This window comes from Balaenoptera musculus, chromosome 6 (assembly GCF_009873245.2).
Source record: "Balaenoptera musculus isolate JJ_BM4_2016_0621 chromosome 6, mBalMus1.pri.v3, whole genome shotgun sequence".
Lineage (NCBI taxonomy): Eukaryota > Metazoa > Chordata > Mammalia > Artiodactyla > Balaenopteridae > Balaenoptera > Balaenoptera musculus.
Genome location: NC_045790.1, coordinates 27,807,961 through 27,821,788, shown reverse-complemented (window position 1 = coordinate 27,821,788; position 13,828 = coordinate 27,807,961).

Sequence of the window (13,828 nt, the reverse complement as noted above, 5' to 3'; positions counted from 1 at the left end):
CTCCAGTTCTTTGGCCTGTATATTTTTTTAAGTATTTCTTGGTTTTCCCTGTAATAGCGCCAAGTGAAAGGGACTCTTGCCATGGCTGCTGGCTTGGAAGAATATGGACTTCTTAAATTGTCTGCTGTTATAAAGATTTAAGGTAGAGTTGATGTCAGAACTTAGGAACTATCTAAATCAGCTACGCTCTTTTTACTGACCTATGCCCAGGATTCAAATAGACCAAGCAAGGGCTTCTTAAGGAGTCAATAAAACTACCATGGAAACACGATATACTATAAAGGTTTGCACCTCGAAGTTCTTCATCTCGGAATCCTGTGCCCGAATTGACTCAGTAGTTTTATACACCAGTTGCTATGTTTTTCTTACCTAAGGTATCGACAGGTCCAATTATTGAAATATTGAAGCAAGTGGCGAATTTAATCCTTTAACTTTTATCTTGCAAACTGTATAATCATATTTCTTTTTTTTTTTCCTACTGAGTTAAAATAATGCCTGATCTTTCTAGAACTTAACCAAAACTGTCATTTTGGAAGGCTTTTAAATGAATTTCCATGGTGGCATAGAAAATGGTGTTAAGACTGGAGGGCAGTATTTAGATATCATACCCCAAAATCCTACATCTTGCAAGCTCTTCCTAATTTTTCACCAGTATTTTAACGTTTTACCCTGCAGTTCCGCAGTTACTGCCAGCCTCTAGAAGATGAATTTGAGTCAGTCCTCCAGGAAGCCTCTTAGAAATGCACATTTCGATGGAGTACCTCGGGGGAGGGGGGGAGGCTGTTTGACTTCTATTGTTGAAGGCCTTTACCTTAAGCACTACTAATTAAGGAGGAATGGGGGCTGGGGGAAAGAGAGCTCTGCATGACAGTGGCATTTGAACAGTCTGGAAGTAGAGATCTGACACTTGGACCAGAAATTTAGTAATCATGTTCATTCTTCCTGTTTCGCATAAGGAAATCAGTCAGTGAAGGCCTTAAATTAAAAATGACCTACGGGGCTTCCCTGGTGGCGCAGTGGTTGAGAATCTGCTTGCCAATGCAGGGGACACGGGTTCGAGCCCTGGTCTGGGAAGATCCCACATGCCGCGGAGCAACTGGGCCCGTGAGCCACAACTACTGAGCCTGAGCGTCTGGAGCCTCTGCTCCGCAACAAGAGAGGCCGCGATAGTGACAGGCCCGCGCACCGCGATGAAGAGTGGCCCCCACTCGCCGCAACTGGAGAAAGCCCTCACACAGAAACGAAGACCCAACACAGCCAAAAATAAACATAATAAATAAATAATAAATAAAAATTTAAAAAAAAAATGACCTACGTGTTGTCTGTAAGGGCAGCAAAGAAGCAAGAGACTTGGGAGGCTGTGAAGTGCTGTGCAAATTAGGTAAGCAGAAACCTACCCATCCCAGGTCCTATGTTCTGACCGAGAAGAGGAGGCCTTTCACACTGGCCTAGAGGCTCAGCGGTAGAAAGGCTGCCATTTCCCGGACTATCTGGCATTTTACAAGAGTAGGTCTTGGTTTTTGTTTTGTTGTGTTGAGGTATAATTGATATATAACATTATATTAGTTTCAGTTGTACGACATAGTGATTTGATATCTGTATATACTGCAAAATGATCAAAATAAATCTAGTTAACACTGAGTAGGTCTTGTTTTGAATAGATAATACTTGGGAGTTGTCCACTTGGCTCCTTAAAGAAATTCAAGTACACTTTGACATTGTATTTGTTTGAAAGTGACTTATCTAAATGTCAGACTAAGACTAAAGTGCCAAGAAGTTCACCTATATCAGTTTGTTTTCTCTCACCTTCAAATACAATGTTTGGGCTAGAAATTCTAATGAAATGTATATGATTTAAATAAAAGAAAAGGTGTTATAAATACAGATAACTATACTGTTAAGTATTTTCACATTTTAAAAACAAAATTTTATGGTTTTGTTAGTATAACATCATTAGGAGAGAAGTTATATGATTACACTTTGAAATTATGCAGAAATATCTTCCATTTTGGAGAATAGGTAGTCCCTATGCTAAGTATACATATTGAAGTTTAAAACCTTATTTATATTTTGTTTTTAGGTCGTGTTTAGATAGTGGCAGAAAAGTGCTATTTCTTACTGATACTTGTTTTGTGTGTAGCACGTCTTTTGAACAAATTGACTCTTCCCACTGTTCAATAAGCTGACCTCTGGGCTCCTGGGCTCTGAGAATTTGGCCACAGGAAATGTAGTTTAGTTTGCTTGGTTGGTTGGCTAGTTTGTTGTTCAGATTGACCATTGATCATAGAATTTTAGAGCTTGAAAGCACCTTAGACAATATTTGGCGCAAGGCTGTTCTTTTACAGTCAGGACATGGGGACCCACCTAAATGGCATTGGCAGCCCTAGGGCCAGAATCCAGACACTTTACAGGATTCTGATTGTCTTTCTGGTTGTTTCCTCAACATCATGGGCAGCACAGTGAAAAGCTAAAAAGGGAAGGCAGGGGTTCTCTAAAATAGTCCTTTCTACTAGGTAAATTGACCCTGAAAGGAAAACAATTATGGAAGATTTTCTTATACATTTTAGATAACACATATTCTGAAGAATTTAAATCTTGCCCTAAAATTAGTAAAGACTGGTGGATATATATATGATGCTAAAGTTTCAAATGATAATATAAATATCAGAATCAGTGAATTACAGCTTTAATTATGTGAAGATAATTTGTTTAAGGTCAAATTTCCATAAAAACTAGAGGGTTTAGGTAGCAGGCATATGGGAAAACACACTAAAATCTTCACTAGCATATTTAAGAAGAGTTGGTTTTATTTCATTGGCTATTCTGGTAATCTCAGTGTTAATCTGAAATCCCCTATGTTTCTGACCCTGAGACTGAAAATCTCTTAGAACTGCAAAAAAGGAAGAAAATGAATATATATATATATATATAGCTACCGCCACATGCTGGCCACAGTGCTAAGGGCTTCACACAAATGCCCTGTTTGATGGTATTGTTCTTACTTTATTGGTGAGAAATCCCTCATTTGACAGGTCAAGGCAGTCATCCCACCCACCTCCTGCTGTGAGTTTGGTTTGAAAACCCATGGCTCTTTCTTGGGGCCAGCATCATTCATCACAGGTTGAGAACAGGGTTTGAAGGGATCTTTCCTTGTAGGTAGGTTTCTGAAATTGAATAACCTCTATAGTTGTGTAAATATTGTAAATTTTGATTAATTTTTTGGACCTCAGATCAGACCCTAACATTGTGGATTTTTAAAACAATATTCCTGATGGTAATTTGGATTTTTTGGTCATGTATGCTTCTTCCCACCAAATAATAATAATAGTAATAATAATGGAATAATGGAATGCTGGGGTGGAGGTGGGGTAGAGAATGAGGAGAATTCTGGTTATTTTGAGTCTTGTGATCAAGTATGACTGAGGATGCTTTCACCACAAAGCCAAAGAGCCCTGTGCCTAGGAGGCTGAGTGAGCAGTACCAAACTCTTTCTCTCACATTACCTTTCAAAACATGCTGACATGCTTTTGACATACTGTCAGATATTCCAGTATGTCAGTAGAGTAGAATTTAGTAATTTGGAAAAAATGGAAAATGATACATGAAGATCAGCACATCATGCGCTCCTTGGCTAAACACTTCTACCAAGACTGAATGAATATACATGCTCATTATTAGCTTCTTAAATCTAGGTCTTATTTTGTGATAGTGGCTTGGCTTTTTACCTCAACGATTTTTTAGTAAGGACTTTTTCTTTCTCTTTGATTTTATTGCATATGACCAAATAATGCATGAACATGTGGTTGTATTTTTTTTTAATTTAAATGAAAAGCAGAAATATATATATGTATGTATATATATATACATATATATGAAAGTTCTCCTTCACACCTCAATCCTACCTTCATAGATAACCACCTTTAACAGTCTATATTTAGATTTAAAAGATTTGTAAAAATAAATTGGTTTATACTGTGCATATTGTTCTGTGAACTTATTTTTTTCACTTAATACTGCGTCTTGAAAATTATGTCAGTCCTTATGGCCAATTTCATCCACTCTGATGGCTGCATAGGCTTCCCTGTGTGTTTTCCATATTTATATTCCTATAGATAGACACTTAGGTTGTGTTGGGGGGGGGTGCTATTCATCGCAGCTACAAACAGTGCTGCGATGAATATCCTAACATATGTATATCCACAGGAGATGGAATTGCTGAATCAAAAGGTATTCACTTTTAGAATTTAATAGATACCAACAATATTTTGGGTGTTTCCCCACACCCGCACCCTGAATCACTGGATATAATTAATATTTTTAAGTTTGAGAATAAAAATGATATCGGTTATTTTCATTGCATTTCCCTGATCGCTAGTGAAGCTAAGCATATTATAAAGTGCTTATTAGATGTTTACAGTATGTTTTCTAAGAATTTCTTATTTATGTCCTTTGCTTGTTTCTCTATTTGTTTTCACTTTCTTTTAGATTGGTGGGAATATTTATATATTATGGATATCAATCTTAGTTGATATTACCTGTCTATTCTTTGTCATATTACTCTCTTCATGTTGCTACAAAAGTTTTGTGTTTTAATGTCAAATCAATTTTACCAATCTTTTTAAGGCTTCTAGATGTTGTAGCTTGTTTGTCCCATCCCAATATTTTAAAAGTATTCTTTATTTTCTTCTATTTTTTTAGAGATGTTATTATATTTAGGTCTTTAATCCACCTGGATTTTATTTGGAGGATGTAGGATAAAGTAGGCATCTATTTTTTTCCCCAACATTTTTTATGATATAGTCCATCTTTTCTCCAGTGATTTGAAATGCTACCCTTTTGTATGTATAGTTTTCATATATACTGTGGCCTGATTCTAATCTCTGTTCTTTTTTATTGATCTTTTTTGTCTATTTCTGTGTCTATGCACACTATTTAGATTACTGTAGCTTTATAGTATGGTTTGGTATCCAATGGGATTAGTTCCTCCTTACAGTTTTTCTTTTCCAAAAATATTTTTATAATACTATCACCACTTTAAACCAAATGTTAAATGTTGCCTCTCTAAGACTGAGCCAAAAAGAGATGGTGTGCCTCTTGATGAACACAGCATCACCAATAAAGTATTAGAGCCAAAAATGTTTACCCTGAATCTAATCAAGTTTTGAGATCTAATTTCAGTTTACAGGAAATATAGAGGGTAGAGGAACAAGTTAAATGACTTATAAGGAAACAATCTAACAAATCCTGAATGTGGGACTTTCTACAAACTGTTTCTTCAACAAGCAAATGTTGGGGGAAAAAAACTGGAGTCTATTGAGTGACGGGATCTGTGGTAAATGAAAAGAGCCTTAAGAAGCATAACAACCAAATGCAATGCATATACTCTCCAGCTGTAAATGACATGTTTAGGACAACTGGAGACATCTGTATATGGATTGGGCACTAGATGATATTAGGAAAATATTGTTGTATGTTTGGGGTATGATAATAATATGGTTATGTAGGAGAATGGTCTTATTCTGGTGGTATGGACTGAATTGTGTCTCCTCAAAATTCATCTTTTGAAATCCTAACCCCCAGTGTGATGGTGTTAGGAGATGGGGCCTTTGGGAGGTAATTACATTTAGATGAGGTCAAGAGGGTGTGGCCCTCATGTGGTGATTAGCACCCTTATAAGAAGAGGAGGAAAGTGAGGACACATCTAGAAGGTGGCTGTCTGCAAACCAGGAAGAGAGTCATTACCAGCAATCGAATCCACCAGCACCTTTGATCTTGAGGAGATAACAGTGAGCAGTGGCTTGAAGCGAGATCTTAGTTCCTTGCCCAGGAATTGAACCTGGGTAGCCTGGGTGAAAACCAGGAATCCTAGCCACCAGCCCACCAGGGGCTAGAGGCTAGAAACAAAGTTGCCCTGGCTCTTGCCCCTGTTGAAAAATGAATTTCTCAAGGAGGCAAAAACTGTAAAAACAGGTACAAAGTTTATTATTAGCGACACAGCACAACAAGTGGGAGAGCACACAGAGAAACAGTTTGTTTTAGACAGAAGCAAGGCAGATATAGACACCCTGAGAGAAGGGGTGTGGGAGTCCTCCCTAATGAGGAGGAGTGCACCAGGGAGGTGATTCACATCACTTATATAGAGCAGTTCTTCCAGGTCTTTGTTTACCTTTGGCAAACTATCTCATTTCTTTTCCACAGGGACCTGTCCTAGACCCCTGCCTGACATGCATGCGTATCTTTTTGCCATGGATTCCAGTACAGAAACCTATGGGGAGGTTGACACCACCTATTATGTGGTGGCGCCCCCCCCACCCCTTGACCCCCAGGAGCCTTTCTGCGCATGTTTAGTCAAGGAGGTCTCCTTGACCTCAAGAATGAGAAATATGTGGTTTCTTTATCTTTTATCCAAGCGGGGCTCAGCTCCTCCTTGCTCCTGCCATTATCTTTTTCTTGAGTATCTGTCCACAGGGGACAGATGCCAGCTTCTCAGCCTGAAGCCCATCTATCTCCTGCCTCACCTTGATCTTAGACTTCCCAGATTCTGGAAATATGAGAAATAAATGTCTATTGTTTAAACCACCCAGTCTGTGATATCTGTTATAGCACCCAAACCATCTAATACATCCAGTAAGATGCATACTGAAGAATTTATGGATAAAGTGTTAAGAGTGTAACCCTTTTAAATGGTTCAGTAAATGTGTACCCTATATCACCTTCTGTCTGCCTGTCCATTTATCTATGCAGCAACTATGGCAAAGCAATAAGAATTGTGGAGTCCAGGTAATGGTTACTTGTTTTTTCATTGTCTTTCTACTTTTTTCTGTGTTTGGAATTTTCATAATCAAAGTCAATTTTTCTCTATAGTCTTAGATATTTTTAAATTCTTACTTTGATTTTTCCTGGGGTAGCATTCAATTGCTAGACTAATTTGAGGAAAATTGATATATTTAAAATACTGAATTTCTTTAATAGAAATTTCATAAAATATCAAATTTGTTTAATGGAAAAGGTATAGATTTCAATTTATTTAAGTCCTCTTATGCCCTTCAGTAAGTAAATCATCATTGGTTTATTATGAGGCATTGCATGATTTTGCTGCAATTGTGAAAGGGCCTCTTTTTTTCTCTTATACAGTTTCTACTTGGTCATTGCTGGTGGACAGGGAAGCTTATTGATTTTACGTATTGTTCTTGTATCCTACGATTGTTACTACAAGGTACAGCCTATATCCATACTAAGAAATGCAAAGTTTTTTTTCATTAAACATATATTTCTCAGCTTCTTTTGTTCACCAGAGAGATAGTATTTTCAATTATTGTCCAGACTAATTTCAGTTCCTTCTCCTGGCTTCTCACAAGGCCCAGAGGTCTACTGGAGCAAAAGAAATTACACCTATTACAGTCTGACCAAAAAAGAGAATCTACTACATCTGGGACACTTTTATTTACATCAAAGCCGAACACAACTTCGAAATTAAACTCTTCTTTATTTTAGCCCGATTTCTGGGCAGGGCAGTCTCTCATCATCTCATTTTTGTAAGTGTAAAGGAGACCTTGTGAGGATTTATTAACCTATGTTCAGAGTAAACTCTGGGGGTACAGTCAGTAAAACTGTGATTTCAGCTACAGAAGCTTCCTGCTGTATTTACTTCCAACAGGCTTTTTAAAAATCAAGGTATAATTAACGTACAATAAAAGCAAAGATTTTAGGTATTAGTTCAATGAGTTTTAAAATTATATACACCTGTGTAACCACCACCCAAAACAAGATACAGAATCACGGACCTAAAAAAAAAAAAAAAAAAAAAAAAAGAATCACGGACCTTTTAAAAATACCATCCATGCAAAGGTGAGCATGGTTGCCTGTGTCAGGCCTTTATCCTGACAATCCCCCTTACCATTCCAATCCATCCCCCACTCTTCCATTGCCCCTGCTTACTGCTCTCCATTGTCTCTGACACCCCTTAGTGCCATACCTCAGCTTCTGAAACTTTCCTCCTGCTCTCTCACCCTGACTGAATTGGATGGTCTCTGCTGGCTGGAGTCTCAGTCTTTTTCTTCATACAGGACTTGACTGTTCTCTCTTGGACTCTGCAAAATTTGCTGCAGACCCAAGTTGTCCCTGCCTTTGGCCCCAGCTGCTGGGCCAAGCCCACCAGGTCTCCTCCCACTGGGGCTTGGTGGTCGTAGTATAGAGCTTGCGAGGTTAGTAATCAGGAGAGACAACCAGGTAATCTGAAGTAGCTAATAGCCTCCTTCACTTTACTACACACATTTTTCTTTCCAATTGTTGCAGGACAAGAAAGACATCCTTGTCTGACTCTGCCCCATCCACACAGAAGTAGATTAAAGGCATCAATTTCAAGTCACTTCTCTAGTTGTAGAAGTGTAAGAGCAATTTATTCTTTATCTCGTGTTGTGGCTAGGAAGGAAATTCCTTGCAAAGGTTTTCAGAGAAAACTAGCTACCAATTCCAATACACTGGGTGATTTTTCTGTCTTTTTGTTATAAATTTTCCCATCTATGAGGAAATCCTAGCCCAGTCGTGGCTCTCCACTTGCACCCACTATTTCCTATAGGAGTAGGGAAGGCAGGAAAGAGTAAAATGCACAGATCTATACTCCCACCAAATTCTTACATGGTGGGAGGTTTTCACTATTCATGATTTTTTTTCTTCTTCAATGATACAAGAGCACAAATGGGCAGATTAAGTTGGATACTCCATTAATTTCCTCTTTTCATTTTTAAATACAGATTCATGTGAGCAGTGAATGATTTTATCCAAAGGTAGGGACTATGCAAAAGAAAAATAACAGAAGCCTGAAACGATCCATAATATAGGCAATCAGTTTCTAGAAATTGTATGTAAAAGTGGATTTTCATTTAACAATATTTATTGAAAGAAAAGCAATTATGTTTTCACATTTAATGTATTAATTCTTTTAGTTTGTGCACTACTAAAAATTATATTTAAAACTTATGCTTCTGACTTAAATCTAGCTGCCAAAATAACACTAAAATGTATTTAGAGAATCCAAGTGATGAGTTTGGGGATCAGACGTGTCTTGGACTATGTTCCACCCTGCTCCCCTAGTAAAATTTCAAAACGGCAAATCTAATAGTATCATATTATCAATTAAAATGTTCTAATAGCTCCCTGCCCCATGTAGGGAAAGTCTTCTTGAGTTTATTTTCTGGACCATCCTATACATTTCTATGAGAGTGATCTTTATTTTCTGTCTTTTTTTTCTTCAAGTTTTATTAAGATATAGTCGACATACATCACTGTATAAGTTTAAGGTGTACAGCATAAGGATTTGGGACTTTTTATTATTTTTTTTTTAGTTTTATAAGTTTCAAACCTATGGAAAATTTAATTTAGGGGAAAAACTTTAGTATCTGAACCATCCAAGAGTAAGTTACAGACATCATGACTGTATTTCCTAAGAACAGGGACATTTTCTTACATAACCATAATGTCATTGTCAAATTCAGAAAACTTAACATCATTACAATGTTATCGAATATTTAGTCCATCTTCAAAATTCACCAGTTGTCCTAATACTGTCCTTTATAGCACTTTTTCCCCTGACCCAGGAAGAAATGCTTTTCCTAAAGATTAGCCTCAGGATGTACATTTTTGCAGGAGTTCTCTGCTGTGATGGTGTATCCTTGATGTATCAGATTAGGACTCCAGGATGTCAATTTCCCCCATTCTGGGTAATTCACGAACTTTGATTCATTAAGGTGTTGTCTGCCCGATTTTCCACTGTAAAGGTGTAATTTTTCCCTTTGTATCTAATAAACAATTCGTGGGGAGATACTTTAAGACCACAAACTTTCACCCAATGATTCAGTACACATTGATGATTCCAAATGAGTTGTTACTATTCTGTATTATACTATCCAATGCAGACTGGTGATTTTCTAATTGTCTTCTACATTCATTAGTTGGCATCCTAGACCTAAATAGATATTTCTCCAAAGAAGACATACAGATGGCCCATAGGCACATGAAAAGATGCTCATTTCCGCTAATTATTAGAGAAATGTAAATCAAAGCTACAATGAGGTACCACCTCACACCAGTCAGAATGGCCATCATTAAAAAGTCTACAAATAATATGGGATTTCCCTGGTGGGCCAGTGGTTAAGAGTCTGTGCTCCCACTGTAGAGGGCATGGGTTCGATCCCTGGTCGGGAACTAAGATCCCACATGCTGTGGGGTGCGGCCAAAATAACTTTTTTTAAAAAGTCTACAAATAATAAATGTTGGAGAAGGTGTGGAGAAAAGGGATCCCTCCTACACTTTTGGTGGGAATGTAAATTGGTACAGTCATTATGGAAATCAGTATGGAGGTTCCTCAAAAAACTAAAAATTGAGTTGCCATATGATTCAGCAATCCTACTCTTGGGCATATACCCAGACAAAACTATAATTCGAAAAGATACATGCACCCCAATGTTTTTTGTTTGTTTTTTGGCCACACTGTGAGGCATGTGGGATCCTATTTCCCTGACCAGAGATCAAACCCATGCTCCCCGCAGTTGGAACGCAGAGTCTTAACCACTGGACTTCCAGGGAAGTCCCACACCCCAATGTTTATTGCAGCATTATTTACAATAATCAAGACATGGAAACAGCCTAAATGTCCATCAACAGATGAATGGATAAAGAAGATGCGTTATACATATACAATGGAATAACACTCAGCCACAAAAAAGAATGAAATAATGCCATTTGCAGCAACATGGATGGACCTAGAGATTATCATACTAAGTGAAGTAAATCAGAAAGAGAAAGACAAATACTGTATGATATCACTTATATGTGGAATCTAAAATACGACACAAATGAACATATCTATGAAACAGAAAGACAGAAATAGAGGACAGACTTGTGGTTGCCAAGGAAGAGGTGGGGGAGGGAAGGCTTTGGAGCTGGGATTAGTAGATGCATAGTATATATAGGATGGATAAACAGCAAATACAACACAGGAAACTATATTCAATATCCTGTGATAAACCAGAATGGAAAAGAATATGAAAAAGAAAAAGTTATATGTATATAACTGAGGCACTTTGCTGTACAGCAAAAATTAACACATTGTAAATCAACTATATTTCAATAAATTTTTTTAAAATTGGTATTCTATAGAAAAAAGAGCTTTCTTTTCTCTCCCTTTTATGTATGTATGAACGTATGTATGTATACATGTAAGTGGTTGGATGGATGGATTATGGATTATCACTTGTTTTCTACAATGGGTTATAATCCCTTACGTTGTATATATATATTTTTTTTTAAATTTTTATTTATTTATTTATTTATTTATTTATGGCTGTGTTGGGTCTTCGTTTCTGTGCGAGGGCTTTCTCTAGTTGCGGCAAGTGGGGGCCGCTCTTCATCGCGGTGCGCGGGCCTCTCATTATCGCGGCCTTTCTTGTTGCGGAGCACAGGCTCCAGACGCGCAGGCTCAGTAATTGTGGCTCACGGGCCCAGTTGCTCGCAGCATGTGGGATCTTCCCAGACCAGGGCTCGAACCCGTGTCCCCTGCATTGGCAGGCAGATTCTCAACCACTGCGCCACCAGGGAAGCCCCACGTTGTATATTTTGATGCTCAAATTGTATCAGATTTGACTAGTGGGTGGCACTTCATACTAGCTTCCGTGTCTTTTTGACATGTCCTCATCAATTTTTTAGTGCTTTCTTATGTTCTGGCACAAGAACATGTGTAAGTTGTCCTTTCTGTTCCTAGAATCATCCATTCTTTCAAGAAGGCCCAGTTCCCTTCTTTGGGTAATGATATTTAGAAAGTATATGAGGCCTCTGTGATCTAGCTTTGGTCTCATCTGAAAATCCCCCTGTGACTCTGTCACTGCCTCCTGTGCTCAGCCACATAGAGTCCCCAAAGTGCCGTGCTCTTCCATATACTCGCTCTTCCTGGATGCCCTTGCCACTACTTTTCTGTATGGCCAATTCTTACTCCTTTTCACAACTATTCAAGTATTAACTGATGTCTGGTCTTCTCTGACCACCACAGAATCCTACCCTGAGCTACACTCCTTGCAGCACTTCCTCCAGAACTCCTCTCACATGGTAAAAAAATGGCATCTCATTGTTTTAATTTACATTTGCCTGATTACCAGTGTCACTGAGAATATTTGCTTTGTGTGTGGGAAATAGAAAATAATACGGTTCAAGATAACAGGAGAACTGGGATTATAAAGCAATGAGGTTGCTATTCTTTGTGGTACTGCAGTTGAATCTTCTATAACCAGTTAGTATCAAATAATGTAGAGAAGGTTATAGTGCAATGACAATTTGGATTATTGTTATTTATAAAAATAATTATTTACTTATTAAATAGATAATACATCCACATGGCTCAAAATTCAGAAAATGCAAAGCAATAGGCAGTAAAGAGTCTCCATCCCTCTGGCGTCTGCAAATCACCTGGCTGCCTTCCTATAGGTAAACAATGTTTTCAATTTTTTTATGTATCCAGATATAGTCTATGTAAATGCAAGCATATATTGGTTATTATATACCCTGTATGTGGTTTACTTTTATATCTTAAAACAAAATGACCTAAAAAAACTTACAAGCAGAAAGACGTTTATAAATTTTAACAAAGATATGTAAGATTACACTGCAGTCCATAGATTCTAAGTCAATATTAGAATAATATCTCAACATTAAGAATTAGCTACATTTTTCCCTTAAAAAGTGGCAAAAAGATGCTTAAAATGTTTGTGGTCACAGGTCTCTCTACCAGAATGTCTCTGGTACTATATTTTATTTTCTTCATTACAAAACATACCTGGATCATTGTTTCCAATACATTTTTGAGATATAATGGACATAACATTATATTAATTTCAAGTGCACAACATAATGATTTGATATCTGTATATATTTTTAAATGATCACAATAAGTCCAGTTAATGTTCGTTAGGGTACATAGTTACAATTTTTTTTTCTTGTGATGAGAACTTTCAAGATCCATATTTGAAAAACTCTATTCAGATATGCAATACAGTTATTATTAACTATAATCACCATACTGCACATTACATCCCCACAGGACCATGACTTATCTATTTATAAATGGGAATTTGTACCATTTGAATTCCTTCATTCATTTTGCCCATCCCCTTAGCCCCGTCTCAGGCAACCAACAATCTGTGCTCTTTATCCGTGAGTTTATTTTTTTGTTTGTTTGTTTTGATTTGTTTTGTTTTTAGATTCCACATATTAGTGAGATCATATGGTATTTATCTTTTCTGTCTGACATTTCACTTAGCATAATGTCTTCAAGTTCCATCCATATTGTCGCAAGTGTCAAGAGTTCATTCTCTTTAATGGCTAAGTAATATTCCATTGTATTTATATATACCACATCTTCATTATCCATTCATCCATTGACAGACATTTAGGTTGTTTCCATGTCTTGGCTACTGTAAATAATGCTGCAATGAATATGGGGGTGCAGATATCTTTTCAAGTTAATGTTTCTATTTCCTTCAGATAAATACCCAGAAGTTGAATTGCTGGATCTTATGGTAATTCTATTTTTAATTTTTTGAGGAACCTCCATAGTGTTTTCCATAGCAGCTGCACCAATGTATCATCCCTCCACCAGTGCACAAGGGTTCTCTTTTCTCCACATCCTCACCAACATTTATTATTTCTTGTCTTTTTGCTCCTAGCCATTCTAACAGGTGTGAGGTGATATTTCATTGTAGTTTTGATTTGCATTTCCCTGATGATTAGTGATGTTGACCATCTTTTCATGTACCTGTCTGTATGTCTTCCTGGAAAAATG